This window comes from Lagenorhynchus albirostris, chromosome 10 (genome assembly GCF_949774975.1).
Source record: "Lagenorhynchus albirostris chromosome 10, mLagAlb1.1, whole genome shotgun sequence".
NCBI classification, from domain to species: Eukaryota; Metazoa; Chordata; class Mammalia; order Artiodactyla; family Delphinidae; genus Lagenorhynchus; species Lagenorhynchus albirostris.
In genome coordinates, this window is record NC_083104.1 from 98,302,393 (window position 1) to 98,325,384 (window position 22,992).

A 22,992-nucleotide genomic window follows, 5' to 3' on the forward strand; every position below is an offset into this window, starting at 1 on the left:
CCACTGAGTGTCTGACAAAGATGCTGATATTTTTGTACAACAAAAATCCATTAAGGACACTGGAAAAGAGAAAGAAAAAAAAAGGAGGAGGGCGGCTCACAGGCAGGCACAAACATAATTGCAGCTATTACGTTTTTTTCCTAAAGTAGTTACATTTGGTGCCTCCAAACTCTAATGTGTTTTTATGTTGCAGCCCGTTGTGATGGGGGTAGGCTGCTTGACATTTGCAAGGCTCCATTGCTATTAAAAAGAAGGATGTTACCAAGAGGCAAGCGAGGCCACAAAGCAAAATTAATTAACGCCACCATCTAACAAAGCAAAATAAATTAAATGATGGTTGACTTGCATTGTGTACGTCTAAGTGGTGAATGAGGGAAAACCAAAGCTTTTAACCCCCTCTGCTCTGAGCCCAGCACCATGGCGGAGTGGCCTCCGGTGCAAAGGAAGGACACCGCTCCGTGCTTGCACACAGGCAAGCAAACGAGCAAGTTATTCTCATCTGTCAATAGTAAAACTGCTGCCTTTGCCTTCCACATAGAGGGCAGCAGAGGGAACACGGTGGGGAATGTTTTCCCTAAGCCTGTATGGCCTCCCAGCACACTTAAAAGATATTAGTTTTGCCACACGTGAAACACAAATGAGGACAAAGCAGCTGGTAAATTTGAAGCCAGTTGGAGTCCACTATGCCCTCAGATTCCTTGGGTTCTGTAACCGTGATGGTCTGTCACTCTGAACACAGCAGGGTACCAGTCACAGAACAAGTTGCATGAAGCTACCACAAAAAAGGTGGCTTTCAAGAAAGACCTGGATGGCATAGAAATGACATTCTTTAAATGGGACTTTATTGAGTGTGTGCTCTGTAACCAGAACTGTGCTACCTATGTTGAGGGACATAAGAAAAATATAAGCCACAGCCCATGGAAACTTTATAATCTGTGAGATCTGGGCAGGTGCAGCAAACAGAGCAATATAGTCATATGTTACACACCACTGTATGTAAAATAGATAATCAGCAAGGACCTAGTGTATAGCATAGGGAACGCTACTCAATATTCTGTAATAAACTATATGGGAGAAGAATCTGAAAAAGAACACTATATGTATAACTGAATCACTTTGCTCTATACCTGAAACTAACACAACATTGTAAATCAACTATACTCCAATATAACATTTAAAATTTTTTTAAAGTTATACTAATATGTTAAAATGTGAGAAAAAAGATTTGATTCTCTACAATTCTCAGACTTTGTAAACTTATCATTTTTAAGTAATTGTTTAGCTTATGAAAATCGCGTTTACTGAAAGCTATGATGCTCACCTTTTTTTCTCTTCCATTTAAAAATAAATTGAGATCACACCCCCAAAAAAAGGTAGTCGTATGTATAAGTACATATGCATAGATAGACAGATATTTAGATAGATTAATAGAATTTTATTGATGTACCTGTATAGAGAGATAAACAGCTGCACTGCTACATCTAATAGAGTGTTGAAGTTGGGGAGAACTCACCCACTGCTTCATGTTTCTAAAATATTTTGCATTTTTTTCAAAGCACTTAGAGCATTTGATCATCACAACATGGCTGAATAAGTGAATGAAAGAATTAGTTGATAGGACAACCATTAATACCTCCATCTTATGGAAGGCTAGGCATAGGCAGAGTGAGGTTAAGCTACATATGAGATCAAAAGACTAGCAAGGGGTTATAGTAGGACACATGTTGCTGATTTTCCATAAGATTTAAGTATCAGTGAGAAGAGAGAGATTGCTTTGGGCTGAGAATGTCAGGATATTTTGCAGAGGAGAGAGATGCCAAGTAGAGACAGGGTACTCTAGGCAGGGAACACAGACTAAAGGTAAGTTCTTTCCTTGGGGACCATCCTTAAGGAAACCGATCTGATCAGATATTGCCCTCTGCTCCTTACTGTAGGTGGTGTTTTTAAACATTCCAAGGAGTGTAACAGGTGCTTGGGGTTTTTTTTTTATCAGTAACGAAATAGTGGTGATTGCTTATTACGTCCATATAAAATTCATAGTTTCCAAGCAAAAATGTACCTGTATTTGCACATTAATAAGAATGAGCTTCTCTTAGAGCCCAGACAGTGACCTCGAACTAAACATCCATGAGGTTTCCATTTCTCAGGAAATTTCAGTGGCAGAAGCTCAGTTAGTCCCTGTACCTATTGCCAAAGTAACACTACCTTTTAGAGGAACTTATTTTCAAAGGCCATCATGCAAGGAAACAAGATGTAGAGTTTCTATTGCCCTCGGGAAATTTGTAGAGTTTATTTATAAGAAATAGGCTTCTTATGCTTATTGCAACAATGGAAAAATAGACACATAATATTGTACCTTCAAGTGTCTAGGTGTTTACTGATAGCCAATAAGTCATTCGTTGTTCAAAGAGAACAGAGATAAGAAAATATGAACATTGGGATGCTGGTTATCGTTACTAGGTGGCACTCATTAAGCTCAACACCCCTGACCCCTGACAGTATATTTTAGGAGTTATACATTTAAACCTAGGCCATCCTTTCCAGAAACTTGTTTTCTAAAGCAAGTATATATATATATATTATATTATATATATATTATATATATTACATATATATTATATATGTAATATATATTATATATAATATATATTATATATAATATATATGTGTAATATATAATATATGTGTAATATATTTATATATGTAATATATTATATATAGTATCTTTGTATCCTCATCTTCATATATATATGTGTACATAAAATATAAATTGTCTTTTTATTTCTTCAAATATATTTTTATCTTCATATCTTATTTTTTCTTCCTCTAGCAGAAATTATTTGTGCTAAAAATGTATTAGGCTTACCCAGTAATTAAAATTGTGCTTTAAGGAGATACAATGATTCTGAAGTATCCTTCTTTGTCAAGTAAGTCTCTCAATGTGGTACCAAGGTTAAAGTCAGAAGATAAATGTGACATAGTTTCGACACTTTTAATTCCTAATTTAGAAATTAAAGTGCCTTAGTTGCACTACCTATAAAATGGAAATAAGTATTCTAAAGAATTCCATAATGGTTTATATGATGAAACATTTATAAATTATCACAGGCAAATGTAAAATAATAATAATAACAAAGTATTTGCCACTCTGATGCCAGTTAAGTGTCTCTGATTTTTTCCATCTTCTCAAATAGGAAATAGTACAAATTTGTCTTTATTTTATGTTTATTTCTATTTTTATTAGATTGAGAATATTATTTGGTATTCCAAAAATTATTTAATTTTATAATTACATTTTTCTTAGCCAGTGTTTAAAAATCCACTTGTTTTATTTGAATATAGAGAAAGTACCTGAAAAACTGTTGTTCATTGTCAGAAGAGATTGCCCTGGAAGTTAAAATACTTTTACTTTAACCCACCCACCAAATTGAGAGCTGGCTTGAGTTTAGCTCTGCTTTACTCCTATACAGGTAACTCAGCATTCCCTCATCCATGAACTCATTCAGGTATACATGTGTTTATAAACTCCACTGTGGTACATTGTGTAATTACACTCATTCATTCATCATTCACTTACTCACACATTCATTTAACAAGTTTTAATTGAGCACCTAACTTGAACTGAGAATTGCACGATGTATTAGTTTCCCAGGACTGCTGTAACAAACTACCTAAAACAAGAGAAATTTATTCACTCACAGCCCTACAGGCTATAAATCCAAAATCAAGATGTCAGCAGAGCTGTGCTCCCTCTGAGACTCTGGGTGGAATCCTTCCCTGCCTTATCCTAGCTTCTGGTAGTGGCCATCAATCCTTGGTGTTTCTTGGTTTATAGATAGGTCACTCCAATATCTGCCTCTGTTGTTACATGGTATTATGGCTGTGTGTCTCTGTCAAGGATGTCCGGGTACAGAAAGATGAGGTAGTTGATTACTCCAGGTTCTTTTTAGTTCAAGTATTCACTGATTTTAAAGTAAAACAGAAGTAGGAATTTTACTATCACTAAGGAATGCTTAACCACAGGAGAAATAAAAATGCGCAATGCAGTATAGTTGTAGAGAGTGGAGATAGTGTGGATTTTACGTTAATAAAGAAACAATGCTAGCATTAAAAATACTGAGTTTAAAATATTTTGGATCCCCTGTATTTGTGTATTTGAGGGAATGAGGAAAGAGACATAGTGTTGGTGAAGAAATTACAATTTCTGATTTGTGAGGGCGAGGAAGTTTAATTTACACATGAAGATGATTCTGGGAGTAATGTCACATTTGAGTGTTACGTTCTCCATGTGGGGTCTGTGACCTGAAGAGAGGTGCAGAATCCACTATGGCTGACTTGTATAGCAATAGAAGCCATTAACGATGTTAGGAATCCTATAAATTAAGGTGATTTGTCCCAAGTTTGGGACTAGTAGCAGAGCAAACTCTTGTTCATAAAGAAATTCATGCCATCTTTTCCTACTTTTGAAAGTAAATATCAATGCCAGGTTCTCAAAGCCTGGATTGCGTGTTTGTACTATCACAATACTGAAAGCCTTCAATGGTTCCTGTATATTTGCAAGCTTTTTTTTTTTTTTCCTTAAGAGTTACAGGTAGGACAGTTGATTCTAAATGAATATATTTCTAAATGTAACCTATTGACTAGTTGAGAGTTTGATTATGTCCACCCCAGATTTCCTGCCTGGATAAATGCAGATCTGGTGTAACTGTCATTGTTTCCAAGAACTATTACTAAATATAGACTGTGATCATGTATATTTGAAAACTATAGAGCATTATGCATATTTCCATTAGTATTATCTTGGCCCCTTGCTTTCATGTTTGTGTAACCTTCCATCTTAAATAGAAATCAGATTATACCATTACTACTGTCTTTAAAATTCCTCAGTAAAATAATTTGATGTTATTCGTTCGTGAATGCTTCTACCCAAAGCTTTCTTTTTAATTGCACCCAAGGATTTTTTTAAACTCTCTTGAAAATGCAGATAACAGATATGTTACATTAATCGGCACCTCACTTAATTCAGCTCCATCTCATACTTCAATTTCCAGTTTGCTTTTTTAAAATTTTACTTTCGGGGGGAACTAATTATTGGCTTTTCCCGTATAAACTGTTTTCTAATGAGAGCATCATTTGGACATGAAGGATGCTCATCTTCCGAGAAAACATATCTGTTCCTGGGACCGACTTAGGAAAATAAGGTTTCAAGCTTGGCTGAGACAAGTTTTGGAAGGCCTCTTTTGTTGATTGATTTTGAGAGGTCTATTTGATTTATAGTTTAGTCCTCTGTATTTTGAGAGAAGACTCCACCCTTCAAAACGCACGTTCACAGCTACCCTGTAGTGAGTTAGTGAGTTAGTGAAAGGCGTCCACTTATACACAGCAGAAAAGGGATGTAATGAATCAGAAAGAGATGTGTTTTATGCAGTAAGCACTTTCTCACACCCTTTCCTGCACCACTACATTTATGCTGAAATGGTCCATTTATTTTCATCCTAAATAGGGTCCCTAGACAAGAGCTGAGAATGGAAGGAAAGGGAAAGGAAAAAGAAAAGGATTTCTATTTCAGAACAAACTTAATTCAGAATAAGGAAAAAACCACAACACTCATTTAGCCCTTGGTAAAATCGAATGTTTACGACACCTACTGTTGCCCACTCTAGGGATTTGCTGTCAGAGCTTCCTCCTTCCTCTCGGATCTTGACAGGCCAGCAACTGAATAAATCATCCCCTCTCTCCCCACCTGCAGGTTTCCACCGCAGTCCTGTGTCTTGGAAGAACGATGGAAGGTCAAGTTAAAACCACATGTTAGAGGTACAGACCTTCATTTTGGGGTTCTAAAGTGAGGGTGTCAGTAGCCCATACAAAATGATCTTACATTCACCCCACTGGGGACCGTGTACAGAGTTAAGAAGACAACCTTCCACACTTGCCCATAAACCAGCCCAAATCAGAGTCAGAAGAGGAAGATTAATCAAGATAGACATTCAGACAGTTAGCACTGTCAGGCACCAGCCCTCTCGATACTGTCCGGGAAGGTTAAAAAACTCACCAAATTAATATAAGTAGACAGTGGCAGAACACAGAGTGCATTCAGGACCTGGGAGTACCTAACTGCAATGATTAGGTAGACATACTCGCAGCAAAGTTACAATAAATTACCTCCAGCTACTCGGTGATTAACTGCTAAAATGCAGCACTTGTTGCAGTCAGTTTGGAAGTAATGTAACTAATCTCCCTTACCTTTATAATGGCATTTGTGCATGTAGTGGACCTTTGTCATTTTGGGCTTCCCAGCTTATAAACTCATTCCTATTTTGGAGGAATCTCCATGGTGACAGTATTTGTGGAAGGAAATCATATTTTCTTATATAAATGAACAAGGAGAGGAAACACTCCATTTCTTCACCTCTGAGAGTTAAGGTGCAGGTGTATGACATAGAATAGAATAATTGGACGCTTCCAACGAAAGCTTTGCTTGAATATAATATACTCAGATGCAGTGAGAATTAGAATCCATGAGTCGTATCAGCATGTAGTGGGGAAAGTGCTGGTACACTTGCGTGGTGGTAGCTGGAATCTCCAGAACTAGCAGTGGAGTAAGTGCCAACAGTAGCCCCCTTACAAGGTCGTTTCTTTGGTAGAACACTTTTGTTTCTACCACTAAGCTTTCCTTGGTTTCTGCTCATTTTAATGGGCCTCTGCTTGTTTCTGTGAGCTACTAAATAATGTTCCAGCAAGTTAGTTTTCAGGTTAGCTTAGTATAGTCGTGTTCTGTTGCTTACATTCACGTACCCAGGGCATGGGCTGTAGAAAACAACCTCAGCAAACCATGAGGGGTAAGACACTTGCAAAGGCAGTCAAAGTCTTATCAATATTCTCATAATATGAAAGCCCATGACACACAGTGTTTTTTAAAAAAAGGAACTTGAAATCAAATTTCCTATAGACAAATCCTTGCAAAACCACATAATAATGGCAAAAGAGTAGTAAGCTCTTCCTCTTCTCTTCTATAGCATTTTGGTCACATTCAGAAGTGGCCCAAGAGGATTGTGGAGAAGGACATATATTGAGTAGAACCTAAATGGTTACATCTCATCCACTTTACCTGCAGAGAGAGATTATCTGGGGTAAGGATCTGAATTGACGCATTGGCAGTAACTGATGTTTTCACCAGGCGTTCTAGAACAAGACTGGAGAATTTGCACCAAGGACCTAAGAGTAATGATATGTGAGTGGACCTCTCAGAATGGACACAGAGTTTGAAAATATTTGTACCTCCTGTAAGTACTCACAAAAAGTCCCCTAAAGTAAAGGGACTTTTAATAAACATGCGGGCAAGATAACCTACCCTATGAGCACCTTGTTAACTTCCTTCCTTGACCACTCCAGTGTTTATCTCATGAACAATGGGACGTCATGGCATTGTTAGAGGCTAGGCATAGGCTCAATGATGTGGATTATAAACCTGACCAAGATGGTTACCCAATGTGCAATTAGCAACAATCATATTAAACCCAGAACTCCCTCTTTTTTATCACACCTCAAGGGCATCAGTAGCACATTGATTTTATTTGATCCCATTCTCTCATGAAGGGGTTAATAACTTGTCCTTACAGGAATATAGGCATTGTGGATTTAAATTTGTCTTCCCCATGCAAATAACATTGCCCATGAATGTGCTGAGCCCTTGTACATAATCATGAAACAGAATTCCATGCAGGAACTCACTTTCCAGTTAAAGAATGAACTAAAGCAATGGGATGATGCCCATGGAATTCAGGGTCTTAAAACACATCATCAACCAGCTGCAGATGGCCTTATAGAATGGTGGTGTGCTCTATATAGGACTTAGAGTCTCGGCAGGGAGAGAACTCCTTCTTAGTTTGGGATGTGGTCTTATAAAATGCAATATATATGCTGACATGGAAAGCAATATGTGGTACTATTTCTCCATAGGTAGAATATAGGTTTCCAGGATCCAAGGGATAGAAGTGTGGATGTTCACTCTCATGGAGATTTACCCATTTACAATTTTTGTTTTCATTTGGATTCCTCAGTTCAGCTCTTCCAGGTTTAGGGGTTTTAGTAATAAGGCAAGAACTTCTTCCACTGATTCAAGACAATGCTTTTATTAAGTTAGAATCTAAGACTGCTACTCAGACATCTCAGGCACCTTAAACTCATGGGTGTACCAGCTAAAACATAATAGTAGTTTTATTGTTGCCTTCTTTCTGTTATTGACACTGACGACCAGGGAGAGTTAGGATTCCTGTGTACAGAGCAGAGGGGCATGGAAATGGAATCAGAGGAGTCTTAAATGTGTCTCAGCATATTACCCTGCCCAGCAGCAAAAGATATTGGAACATAGAGAGGGTCACCAAAATTTGGGTTTCTACACTGGGTAAGAAGCCTGATCAAATGAGGTGCTAGGTAGAGGCAAAGGGAGTATAAATTGGTTTGGAGAAGGAAAAGACCAAATACTAGCTATGCTTCATTGCCTGAAATCTGTAAGTTCAGCAGTTTTTATCCACAAATTCTCTTTTTGTTGTGCATGTGTGCTTTTATATATCTCAATTTCCCTTTTTGTTTCATTCCTCTTCCCCACAGCTGTACACAGAAAGCGTTGGCTGTGGCTAACTTTACAACTTGTTCCATAGGCTTCAGAATATCTAACCAGGATCATGGCAGGCTAAGGCAAGGAATGACCTTGCCCCAGAAGGCCGTAACTTGGAGCCATAAGCAGATACTAATGAGAATTTGAATGATCTCTCTTTGGGAAGGGGAAGGGGATCTTTTCAGTTGCCCATGGAGTGGCATTATATTGGGAGACATATTGTTTTGATATAATTGTGAGAAGAAATATGTATTTGGAGATTGGATTACTAAGTAGGTTGACTGTGATGAACATCGGCTGCCCAGTATGGAAACCCCGTTCCCTTTGCAGGGAACTCCCCCAAGGTGAGTCCATTCACAGGTGCAACATCCAGCAGCAAAGGTGCTGACCAATCATGGAGCATCAGCTTCTAGCCATGAGGGCATAGTGCTTGCAGGCTTACCCCAACCAGAGTGTAACTGCAGGGTGGCCTCAGCTGTGGTCCCAAGTGTCTAATCTCTCTGCATTCCTGTCTATTTTCTGAACCCAATTCTTCAATAACTCATTATTTCTAGGGATCACTTGATGTACCTCCAATAATCCATTATTTCTATGGGTTATCTTAAATTTATTTTCTGTTTATATTAATAAGAGTTGGTTTCCATAGTCTGTATCTAAAACTCCTCACAAGTACATAGATATGCTATATGGGGTCCAGCATTCTTGTGTCTGCAGTGGTATAAATTGGAAGGAAAAATATCTAGTGCTATGATTAGGAGAAGGAAAGATGAAAATCTTGTGTGCGTGTGTGTGTGTCTGTGTTACTATATATATAAAAAAAAATGAGTAGTGGTTACCAGAGGGGAAGGGGGATGGGGGGAGAGCAAAATGGGTAAAGGAAGTCAGCTGTGTGGATGGATGGTAACAAAGTTTTTGGTGGTGAGCACACTATATTGTATATAGAAGTCGAAATATAATGTACACATGACATATAATGTTATAAACCAGTGTTACCTCAAAAAAAATAAATCTTAGAAAAAGGAAAATGAATTCCAATTCTAAAAAAAAGAGCCAGTGTTTTTTTGAAGACACTTAAAAGATATAATCAGTTAAATTATTATTAGTGGATGTCATTAGTGTATGTTTAACGAAATAATGAACAGCGCAAAGCAACACTGTACAACTCCCCTTCCCAAGTTGCTGGCTACCTGAGTATCTGTTTTCTTTTTTTTTTTTTCAAAGAAGATGTTGGGGGTAGGAGTTTATTAATTTATTTATTTTTGCTGTGTTGGATCTTCGTTTCTGTGCGAGGGCTTTCTCTAGTTGTGGCAAGTGGGGACCACTCTTCATTGCGGTGCGCGGGCCTCTCACTATCGTGGCCTCTCTTGTTGCGGAGCACAGGCTCCAGACGCGCAGGCTCAGTACTTGTGGCTCACGGGCCTAGTTGTTCCGTGGTATGTGGGATCTTCCCAGACCAGGACTCGAACCCGTGTCCCCTGCATTAGCAGGCAGATTCTCAACCACCGTGCCACCAGGGTAGCCCAGTATCTGTTTTCTTAACAAACTCCTCCAGCAACTTCCCCAAGAAGGAAACTGGAAAAGGAAATGTCTAATTATGTCTCCTGAGTGTTGCCTTAAGAAACACTTCTGTCCCACTATTCACAGGATAACTAGTCTCCGCTCACACCTCTCCTTCCCTCTCTCTCTTTCTCTCTCTCTATCTCTCCTCTCTCTCTCGTGGCAGATCTCTGTCAGAACCCATGACTTTCTGCCTTGGAATCCTGAGTGCACTCTTGGCAGGAGGTGATGCTTGTTGCTGAGATTCTGTAATGCTCTTGCCTGTACCTGGTGGTTTGGATTTTACTCTTCCTCTGAAACGCCATGTGCTTCCAGACTCCCTTCTTCAGAAGTACCCCTGGGCCCCTCTGCTGGTTCCACGACTGCACTGTCAGCGAAGAATAAAGTGGCAATCCCTCTTGTCTCACGCCTCCTCCACTAAAACACGTACTGACTTCTATGGAAGAAACCTTCCGATGTAGACCCCAAAACTGCCTCAGTGGGTTATTTCTCTCTTGGACAGAGGAAGTACCTTATCCCAGTATCTTATCTGCACTAACTCAACACTGGTAGAATCCAGTGATTTTCCAGTTTTCCTTTGCCCTATCTTTCCTCGCTTGTCACCCCACTGTCTCTCACCTCAACCCCTTTCTCAATGAGTCTTTAATACTAAAGCTTTTATTTCCCATCTTTTGATATCTTGGATGGATTGCCCAAAAATAGACTCTGAGAGGAAAATTTAGGTGTAGGAGGCTTAATGGGGAGTGTTCTCATGTACGCCATCCAAAAGGAAATGAGGGAAGCAAAATTTGGCAGAGAGAGTAAGTGAATTGTGGTGCATTTGCAGCAGAGAACTCACAGGGTCGCACCATCTAACTGGTGCACTCTGAGCTGGGGTGGTCCTTCAGAATCATCTCAAGTTGAAGCAAGAGAGCTGGGAGGGCTTTGAACCCTCTCTACGCTGAACAGTCATTAGAAGCAGACTATCCCCAGGGAGAGAGGCTAACCTTGATTAAAGCAACTCCCTTCAGCTAAAAATAATTCCAAGAGAAGGATTTGGCTATGAGACATCAGAAGCCAACACCCTCAGTTTCTTAATGAATGAACGTCCCAGTCCTGAAGGGGGAATCCGAGTAGCACAACACAGCATCCACTACACTGGGATGTGTAGTCCCAATACCCTGATGAGGAGGTACTAGTTCTACAGCCAACTAGTCTCAAGAGTGAGACAGATTCCTTCCCAGCCCTTTTTCCTAAGCACGCCTCTTATTGGAATGATTCTTCTTTTCCACTGAAAATTGCTCACTTCTCCTAATGTTGGATGTTCTGGTCAGTTTTCTTCAAGCAGCTCTTGGTTACTTTGCCCAAGCTTCTGAAAATACCCAGCCAAGGTATGTCACAGCGGTGGGACCTTAAAAATCACCTTGCCCAGTCCCTTCATTTTCAGACGCCCAGAGAGATGAAACGTCTTACCCAAGGCCGTGTATCTACTGAGCCCAAGAATCAGAACCATAATCCTAGTTAAGTGTTCTTTGTTCTCCCAGCAAACGATGCTCTGATGCTGATGCCTAATGAAGAACTCATTAAGCTCAGAGGTAGATATCCTGCTCCTCAAGGAAGCTGCAAACAGACATTTCTTAAACCTTTTACAGAAAGACATGCAAAAAAAATGGGATAAATAGTGAAAACTCATTCCTGCTAAGACTTTCACTCAACCACCGAATAGAGTTAAACATTAATGTGTTTCCCCGTTCTTTCATACTGCTCACTGGTGATTTTCTGGCTATAAATTATAACAAAGTTTATCATTCAAATGGCCCCCTAAAGTGCAAGTTATCTTAGAGGAATAGTGTCTCCTATGTCTGTTTTTCTGGGAAAAGAGAGAAAAAAGAAAACTGAATAATAAGAAAAAGAAACAGGAGGAAAAATTAAAAACACAAGTAGCAGTGGTTTTAGCCCCAGTGGAAAACATACATTTATTGGGAAGAATTCTCAGCAGGAGCAGTGGAAATCTTACGTTTTCTAGTTCAATTACAACATCAGGATCTTAGATATTGGTAAGAGGCTTGTTTCCAAGAACTTTGATACTGAATCAATACGGTCCTAAGTGATGCATTAAAAGTACTGCAGAAAATGTCCTACCATTATTAATAAATCGTTCCATGGCTTCGATGTATCTTTTTCTTACACATTTAGTCATTGTTTAAATTACTGTTTCACTGAAATGAAATCATGAATGTTGGGGATTTAGGAAAAATAATGTTGCAATTTGTAAGCCAACCAGCCTGGCCGTTCAGTCTACAGATTTCCGCAGAGGCGTGAGTTGAACCATCAATTTATGATACACAATGGATTCTCCCAGAAGATTCTCAGATCAGCAATTTGTTATTGAAATGCACTGTGCTGTCCTTTGAATTCAACTTTTAGAGTAGTGTCCAGATATTAGCATGGATATCAGAATGCGTTTCTTTATGGCTTTTACTGGGATTGCGCTGTGCCGGGCAACACTCTCCCGTGTTGAATGCTGTTTGGCCTTCGGCAAAGGAATGAATCTATTCTGTGTAATACCCAGCATATTAGGAAATGTCCCTTAGTCCTTCCCAGATGACAGCCATCTCTTTATTATGAAATGAGGCTGTTCACTCCATAATCACAAAAGGCTTAGAATTCAATACCTTGGAGAGCAAAATCTAGTGACTGGAACCTTTCATGATACCTTTGAAGTAACACGGAGAAATGACCCAGCCCACTCTGAGCTTTGAGCAGAGACAAAATATGTGAAGTGCTTTGACACAACATCTTGTATATACAGTAGTAGGTAGTAAATAAAGTTTTCTTTAATTAAAGATTAGACTATAGATAGGTGTATTGATGTTGATTGAAGATCTGTACTTGAAAAGTATTGTTCAAGGGAAAGATGTCACTGAGTAGGAACTCTAGTGACATGTCACAGGAAATCTACACATATTCAAACATCATCGTTTTGATTTCTGACAGAATATATTTTGAAAGGGTCCACGACGGACCATTTAGCCATTATTCTGTCTTCTACCAGCCTTTCACAGACATATACTAGGAATATTACCCTGTCACACAAATTTAACCTTAAAAAGAAAAGTTAACATGTTGGATACATACACGGAGAGTCTGGGAAAGTTAATCCTATGGTTAGTTTGGTTTGGAGGAAGTGAGGGATATTAGAATGTTTTGCCTAGAATCCACAAAAAAATGGCAAAATGTATTTTACCCTTTTCAGAAAAGTTAGATCAGAGCTCTTCTTGATCTCAGAGAAATTCACAAATCTAATTGAATCTCCATTCCATTAACACAATCAGTATTTAATTTATGGACTCATGGAAAAGAACTCCTTAGAGGTCATGTGTTCCAACCCTGCCATTTCACAGATGATAAACTGAGGTTCAGACTTACCAAAGGTCACACATCAGCCTAAGTGGGCACAAATACGTTTATAATCTCACGTTACGCAAATTCATACCTACAATATCACCCAAGCCACCCTCTTAAAAGGAAGGCCTCTTTCTACTAGAGGCTGACAATTAACTAAGAGTAAACAAACCAATTCTGAATTTTCGGTTGAGAGCATACAACTTTACCTTATACCTTGTATTTTATTTATACATTATAAACGCTGTATAATTACATAAGTATTTTAAATTTGCATTGTTTATGCCAATGTTCAGAAACAGGAGACCATAGAATAAATATTCTGGGCGTCAGTGCTATTGGAGATAAAAGTGAGACCACTTAATGTCATCTACAATGAGTAGGAAGCAAAAGAGAATGGGTCATGAAGGATCCCAAGTAGAAAGAACAATGACGTCTTGCTTGATTCTACCCCATTTAGACCTTCAGTTTCCTGCCAAAGTAATTTTCCAGCTTACTTATGTGTCAGTAAATTAGAAGACATTATTATCTCCATTTTACAGAGAGTAGACTGAGGCATTAAACAGCAACAGCATTTGCCTGTGGGGAGACATTCCTCAGGAAAGGTCAGCAGAACACACGACTGAAATAGGAGGAATGGTAAATGCTTACTTGACTATAACGAGCCTACCCAAAAGGTTTCCTGGCAAGGGTGATGTGATCTTAAAAGTTACTTGCTGCCTGAAGTCCAAGAAGGGGAGTTTTCTAGCTTCACAAAGGAGACACGGACTCTTAGTGTGCTTGGAGAGTAATCTGATAGAAGTGTTGTTTGGGAATAAGATCCTTTGAAGAAAATTTTATGAGTGAAAGAGATGCTTGCCTTGGGGTTGCTAGCAATTTAAGATGATGAGATCTCAGAACTGCAACTTTTAATAATGCTTGTGGATGTCAATTTTGTCACTTCTTTTGGACCTTATTTATAGGAAATTATTTCCTATCCCAATTCAATTCATCGAACTTCTCTTGGCACCTTCATTGTCCCATGAATGCTGGAGATTCAAATATGTAAAGATCTCAGGAAACCTCGGGCTTTGACATACACCCAGCCTAGACCTTCAAAATAGGGTACAAGATTCCCATAAACGATTTATGTTTAAATTTCTAAAACTGGAAAAGTTCTACCTGAGCTTTAGAAAAATAAGAATGACCCCATCTAAGGATGCAAAATAATGCATTTCAAAAGCACCCTGGTGAATTGGCAAGGGCAAATGAAATCTTTCATGAGAAAAGAAGAGACAGACGAATAAGGCATCCGGTTGATGGTAAAGGATGGTGGATCCTTCTTCTCATGAGAAAGGTGTTCAGAGACCAGCTCCCCTGGCTCTCAGGGAGGCTGTGAGCTCCGTGTTGCCCTGTAATTTCATATCGACATGCCCCGCTCTTCTGAGCCGGAAGCCACTTGCACATTTACCAATTACTTTGCAACATGAGGTAAATGTACCCCTTTCAGGATGACAGGCAGAGTTTGCAAATCTTTTTTCCTTCTTGCTTAATCCCTGGATTTTACCTATACTCTGAATGCAAGTGATGCCCATTAGTCAATTAATAGGCTGTTAAATGACAACAGTTCTGGGCAATTTAATTACTGTTGGTAAAATAAGAAATGAATGATTGCATGTCAGTAACCAACTCCAGTTCCTTTCCTTGGAACAGATTAACTTTGAATCATGATAGTTTCTCTGAAAAAAAAAATTGATTGTTTCTGTGAACAAGTTAGTGGCTGTTTCTGGGTTAACAGAAATTTAAGTTTTTGTGTGGTATTTCTCATCGAGGATAGATGTGGGAAAGTTCCAACAATAACATTTACTTTCAAATAAAAGAACACTAGCTATTTTTAAATAAACTAGAATTGGTGGTAGAAAAGCTAAGTCAAGAATGAGAGGTTTTTTTGACTTTCTGTTCATTGTCAATGTCTTCTCAAGCACCTGTCATCAATTCCGTACCATTCATTTTTTTAAATTAATTGAGTAAAATCAAGAGAAATATCAAAGGGTAATAATTTTAGTTTTAGTGATTATTTCATCTATTTTGAGTCCATTTGACTTAGAATAAAAGCCAAAACCTTTAACATGGTCTGTCTGTGTGATCTTTGCTCCAGTATTTTTCCATGTTTGATCTCTTGAGTATCAGGTTTCTCCACCCTAGTCCAAGTCTAAAGACAGCAGTGACTTTATCTGTTTGGCTCACTCAACAGATAGTGCTTAACTGAAGCACTATACTGGTGCCTGGCCCAAAGTAGGTACTCAACAAATACATATTTGTTGAATAAATTAGTTGAGTGGCAGAAAATAGAACTAAGGACAAGGCATCAGTGGTTACTTATGACTTTAAAAGTGAGCTCTGAATGCGTGTACAATAGAGAAGAGTGAAAATCTAAAAGTAAAATACAGGGAAAAAAAGGAAAATTATACACTCTACTAATGAAATGGAGGTTTGAGTTGCACTCCATCAGCTATCTATTGATAAAAGATAAGTTGGAAATAAAAGAGTAGGAGACATGAAAAAGCTGAATTAGAGGCAATAAAACTGTCAGTCTTCTGTCCCTTCCCAACCGAAGGATAGAAAAGCCATTGCTTGCATTTTATTTGATCATCTCAGTTGATAAATGCTTTTTAGCAGCAATTAGGTGTGTTAATACCTGTGTCTGCAGATGCTTTCTTTAGAGCAATTAAGATTTTTTGAAATATAGCCTTCCTTGGCAATCCCCTATTATTAAATATTTATTGCAAAGCAAAGAAGATTTGCAGTTACATTTAGAAAGGATTATAGGGTTTATAGTTTACTGGGACAAAACTCCATAACACGCATTTTTGATGATTGGATCATCTTGCCTTACAATTAATTGCTTTATTGCACCTGGAGGTAGAATTCTTGGATCAAGTGCCAACAAACACACATACATTCCCATCCATCTTGACATCCCTTTCAAGTAACATCCACTTCCTGAAAGACCCCTTGCGCAGTAGGTGTACTGCTGGAATACTACACAGGCAGGCAGGGGCCACCCTGCCCTGTGTGGACTGGGTCACTGCAGAAATCCCCTAATTGCCTACAACACAACCCTCCACCAGCGTATCCTCCAATTTCAGAGAGCTATCTTTCTAAAATGGAGATCTGATTCTTTCATTCATTGCTTCAGATCCTTCTGGGATTTCTCACAGTTTACAAATTAAAATCCAAATAATCATCACAGCAGAGAACGTCTTACACAGCCTACCTCTCCAGGCTCATGTCCAGACACCCCCAACTCTCTCCTCACACCTAGCTATGTGCTAGCTCATGTGCTAGCCCTTGGCTGTAGTACCAGTCCTCATTTCTAACCAGGAAGCCTTTTATTTAACTAGAATAGTCTAGTGGTGAAAGGCATAGATTCTGAAGCCTGGGACCAAATCCTAGCTCAGCTGCATAATAGTTGTGTAATTTGGGGCAAGTTACTTGAACTTGGTTCTGTTTTTCCTCATCTGTAAAATGAGAATAATAGTAGTGTCTTTCATATCAAATGAGTTAACACTGGTAAAACTCTTACAGTAGTCCCTGGCACACAGTAGGAATTCAGCAGATGTCAGCTGCTAGCATTCCCCTTTAAGTCCTATCTCCAGCATCATTGCCTCTATGGAGTCTCTTCTGCTCTCACACCTCTCCTCTCGACCTTCTCCTCCACCTTAAGTAGGCTTGGTCTGCAATCTGAGCCACCTCTGCCGCTGTTGCATGTATCACCTTGCCTTGAAATTCAATCTTGATAGATCTGTCTCCCCACAAACTGTGCGATTGTGGTCAGGGGTCTGCTGTGTTTCTATTGGTATTCTGAGAAACCAACTCAACATTCAACATGGTAACATAGAAGAAGCTCCACAAATACTTTTGAATAAACAAATGAACAAAGAAGAAAAATGTAAACTGAAAACACTCAAGGGCAGGCACCTGACGTCCTGCCAATGGTACATGCTTTTTAGTCTCACTGCCGTGGACGAAATCCAGACTAGAGCTGACTATGATCACGCAGGGTCTTCTCAGGTCAGAAGGAGTCCAGCAAGACCTCCAAATTTCTGGCTTCATTCTGTCCTAGCTGATGAGAGATGCTGGGGTGGGAGTATAGTCCCACATATGGCGTTTTAAATTTTGGTCACTTGCTTCTCCTGGAAGGGATCTCTAATTTTCCTTTTGGGTTATCTTCTCATGTCTTATAGCATTTCCTGGGACCAGGCAGAGCTGCTATTCTGATAAGGGTTGGTAATACCATGGATTAAGCTCTGACTAGGCACCTGCCACTGGCATTGGCACCATACACACTTCATTTATCGACACTGTAGAGTTAACCGTTCTTCCTGAACTTGAATCCATCCCAACTCCCCTAGTAAGTAGCTCTGTTCTTAGGTGAGTTACCTAGCCTCCCACTGCCCTAGATTCCCAGATATAAAATGAGGATAATACTAATAATTATACCCACCTTACCCATGGCACTGGTGTAAGGATAAAATAAGACAACACATGTAAAGCCTTTAGAATAATGCCTACTACTTACTAAGTGCTCAGAAAACATTCGCTGTTGTTACTGTCCTTATCCCCATTTTACAGATGACGAAACTGAGGCTTTGAAAGATTAAATCACCTGCCAAAGGTCATAAGCTGACAGAACTGGGAAACAAAGCCATCTTTTCTAATATTGATCACTGCCCCACACCAACATATTTTAAAATCCCCTTCTGTCTCCTGGTTCACCACCTTTCCCAGACAATGCTGAGACATTAGTCCCAGCGTGAAATAGGCACACCTACCTATTGCAAAATCCATGAAATCTGCCCATGTAACATTTGGGGCACACTTAAAATAAAAAATTATTTCCTCTTCATCTTAAGTTCAAATCTAACTGACTAGGTGCCCTGTATTTATATATTCGTTAAATCTGGCGACCCTACTAGGCGTGCTTGCGTGTCTACGTGTGTGTGTGTGTGTGTGTGTGTGTGTGTGTGTATGGTGTGTCAAGTCTGTTAGGCTATAAAAGCTATAACTCTTGGGGAGAGAATTTTCTCTGCAGTCACCTCATTGCTGGTGCTGTGGGGACCCCACTTCAAAGAACAGAAAGACAGAACACAAAGCACCTATCCTACATCTTCCTTCTCTTGTGAGATGCTCAGAGGTATCAGTGAGCATCATGGATGCTAAATGAGAATACATCAGGAGATACGGAAGCAGACTTGCTGAAGATGGTTCATCAAACCCATTAAATGAGAGAAGAGGGATCTGATTTCTTCAGAGTGGCTCACGACCAACCTCAGCTCCACATGTGTCAGGGAGCTTCACGAGGTTTCTTTCCTATTGCTGAATATTTTAGTAAAGTTTATTTTTCCCCTTGACTGTAGAGATTTAACGTTCATGCTTGCAAGTTGAGAAGAATGTGGTAACATCTTAAAGCTGCCCATCCAAATCATTTTCCCTGATGTCTTGGTCGGGGCTCGGTCAAGTGAAAGGTGATGCCCTCCTAAAGTGCTCTAGGGCCTCCAATCCATGAACATTCTAGGCAACTCAGAATTCTCCCAGCCATCACATGAAGCATCCACACCACTCTTCCTGCAGAAGTCTCATCAAGAACTTTGTCTGTACTGAGTGGTCATCCAGATACCCCACTGCTAGGTTCCAGAAACAGACTCAAGGAGATACTGGAAGATGTTATTACATATGTCATATGCAGGTCAAAGAGTAATCTGCTTTTAAGACTTTGGACATAGTTCTGTAGGCTATTAAACATGATGATTTCTTCAGAGTTCTCCCTACTTTCCAACACCTTGTTCTCAATCAGGTCAAGGACTCTCCTTCTTACTCTGAGCCTTGCTAGGGACTTTGCCTCTGTCATGGTATTCAGTGTGTGGCTGGCTTCCTGAATAGAGGAAAAGAAAAAGGATGGTGTCAGGCAAAGAAAAGTAGAACAAATTCGACTTGAAAAATTGGAAGAAATATGTCTGAGGCATACTTTTCTAAGTGCCTGAATTCAGAATTGCTCAAGTCTTTCTATAAAGCAGATCTAATTATTTCACTCTCCTGCTTAAAGATCTCTTTTAGGTCTTTGTTTTTTGTAGAAGAATGTCTAAAGGCCTTTGCATGATGAGAAAGCACTTCAAAATCTAGCTCAGGCTACTTCTATGGGTGTGTCTATTTCAGTCTCTCCCAGTTCTCCCTAATCCTACTAGGCATTTTTTTTTCACAGCCACATGGAAGTCACCACTTTCCAGTTAAACCTTGAAATGGTTGGTCCCATTTTATGCATTTGAAATGCTGTTTTTTCAATTATGTATATATACCTCATGGCCCTGTTGATGTTAAGTGCACCTCTCTGTGCCTTTCACAATAACAGACATCAGTGTATGCCATTCCAATCTGTTTCCACGTCATTGCCCCTTGTAGACTGGGCTCTTAAGAACAAGGAGTGGTGCTTGCTTCGGCAGCACATATACTAAAATTGGAACGATACAGAGAAGATTAGCATGGCCCCTGCGCAAGGATGACACGCAAATTCGTGAAGCGTTCCATATTTTTGAAAGAAATTAAAGATGATATAAATAGATGGAGAGATATACCATGTTCTTGGATTGGAAGAATCAACATTGTGAAAATGACTCTACTACCCAAAGCAATCTATAGATTCAATGCAATCCCTATCAAACTACCACTGGCATTTTTCACAGAACTAGAACAAAAAATTTCACAATTTGTATGGAAACACAAAAGACCCCGAATAGCCAAAGCAATCTTGAGAACGAAAGAAGGAACTGGAGGAATCAGGCTCCCTGACTTCAGACTATACTACAAAGCTACAGTCATCAAGACGGTATGGTACTGGCACAAAAACAGAAAGATAGATCAATGGAACAGGATAGAAAGCCCAGAGATAAACCCATGCACATATGGACACCTTATCTTTGATAAAGGTGGCAGTAATGTACAATGGAGAAAGGACAGCCTCTTCAATAAGTGGTGCTGGGAAAACTGGACAGGTACATGTAAAAGTATGAGATTAGATCACTCCCTAACACCATACACAAAAATAAGCTCAAAATGGATTAAAGACCTAAATGTAAGGCCAGAAACTATCAAACTCTTAGAGGAAAACATAGGCAGAACACTCTATGACATGAATCAAAGCAAGATCCTTTCTGACCCACCTCCTAGAGTAATGGGAATAAAAACAAAAATAAACAAATGGGACCTAATGAAACTTCAAAGCTTTTGCACAGCAAAGGAAACCATAAACAAGACCAAAAGACAACCCTCAGAATGGGAGAAAATATTTGCAAATGAAGCAACCGACAAAGGATTAATCTCCAAAATTTACAAGCAGCTCATGCAGCTCAATAACAAGAAAACAAACAACCCAATCCAAAAATGGGCAGAAGACCTAAATAGACATTTCTCCAAAGAAGATATACAGACTGCCAACAAACACATGAAAGAATGCTCAACATCACTAATCATTAGAGAAATGCAAATCAAAACTACAATGAGATATCATCTCACACCAGTCAGAATGGCCATCATCAAAAAATCTAGAAACAATAAATGCTGGAGAGGGTGTGGAGAAAAGGGAACCCTCTTACACTGTTGGTGGGAATGTAAATTGATACAGCCACTGTGGAGAACAGTATGGAGGTTCCTTAAAAAGCTACAAATAGAACTACCATATGACCCAGCAATCCCACTACTGGGCATATACCCTGAGAAAACCATAATTCAAAAAGAGACATGTACCAAAATGTTCATTGCAGCTCTATTTACAATAGCCCGGAGATGGAAACAACCTAAGTGCCCGTCATCGGATGAATGGATAAAGAAGATGTGGCACATATATACAATGGAATATTACTCAGCCATAAAAAGAAACGAAATTGAGCTATTTGTAATGAGGTGGATAGACCTAGAGTCTGTCATACAGAGTGAAGTAAGTCAGAAAGAGAGAGACAAATACCGTATGCTAACACATATATATGGAATTTAAGAAAAAAAAAATGTCATGAAAAACCTAGGGGTAAAGCAGGAATAAAGACGCAGACCTCTTAGAGAACGGACTTGAGGTTATGGGGAGGGGGAAGGGTGAGCTGTGACAGGGCGAGAGAGAGTCATGGGCATATACACACTAACAAACGCAGTAAGGTAGATAGCTAGTGGGAAGCAGCCGCATGGCACAGGGATATTGGCTCGGTGCTTTGTGACAGCCTGGAGGGGTGGGATGGGGAGGGTGGGAGGGAGGGAGACGCAACAGGGAAGACATATGGGAACATATGTTTATGTATGACTGATTCACTTTGTTATAAAGCAGAAACTAACACACCATTGTAAAGCAATTATACCCCAATAAAGATGTAAAAAAAATAAAAATAAAAAATAAATAAATAAAAAAAAAAGAACAAGGAGTGGGTGTCTCCAATGATGTTGGTGCATCCAACATCAAAGGAAGTTCTGCCATCATTACAACTAAGAAACACATCGCCACATCCATCCCTGCCATGTTTTTAATTTGAATTCTGATATCCTCATAACTAGACCTGACCATGCCCATTCTCAGCTGTCCATCAGGGCAGAACATGATCTTTCATTAGACTGAGATCTTGCAGGAGCCTTCATGATGGCTTCTGAAAATGTGTCCTTGTAGACCATGCTGTATTTCCCGGTTGTTCTGGTTGGTTTTCCTCCCTCCTCTCCACTTCTCCAGCAACCATTGATAAGGCTCACCTACTTTGCCAACTGGGCCACATTTGGTAGTTTATTTTAGAGGATAGAAGCAGTACATTTTGAATTCAGATTTTCAAAAAAGATAAAATTAATTTTATATAAGTTCATTCACAAAATTACATTTTTATTTTCACTCTTCTTTAACCGAAAGTTAGAATTCCCATCGATTATGAAAGTAGGCAACAAATGGCAATAGTATTAGCAATACTGTGACTTTGCCGCCAGTAGAAACCAGAGGGAGAGTATTCCATTAGTTATTGAAATTATCATAAAATATTGCTTGCATTCATCACTGCTTTGAAATTATATTTATTAGACTTCTCCCATATTCTTATTGCATGCATTAATGAAGAAGCATACATATAACTATAAAATAATTTATAAATATTTTGTTAACTATTTCAATGTAATTGATTTCCTTGGTAATCCTATGTATTTTGTTTTATACATTTAACATATTATTTTGAGAAAGGCTTCAAGGGCCTCATCAGACTACCTAAGGGGGTCATGCATAAAATTGATTAAAGTTCCCCAACTTAGGTCCGTCTATGAGGGTACATACCTCATACAGTGATTGTGGGGATTAGTAAGCTAATATATATCTAGTAGTCTGAATAGTTGCTTAAGACCTACCTAGCTCCTTACAACAATTGATATTATTCTTCTTATCATCT

The 22,992-nt window shown here is 39.1% G+C and overlaps 1 non-coding gene across 1 annotated transcript; it reads left to right on the forward strand.

Moving 5' to 3' along the window:
• Positions 1 to 20,021: 20,021 nt before the first annotated feature.
• On the forward strand, positions 20,022 to 20,128 carry LOC132528319 (U6 spliceosomal RNA). The gene has a single exon (XR_009543193.1). It is a non-coding gene; the product is annotated as a U6 spliceosomal RNA (small nuclear RNA).
• The last annotated feature ends 2,864 nt before the right edge of the window (positions 20,129 to 22,992 follow it).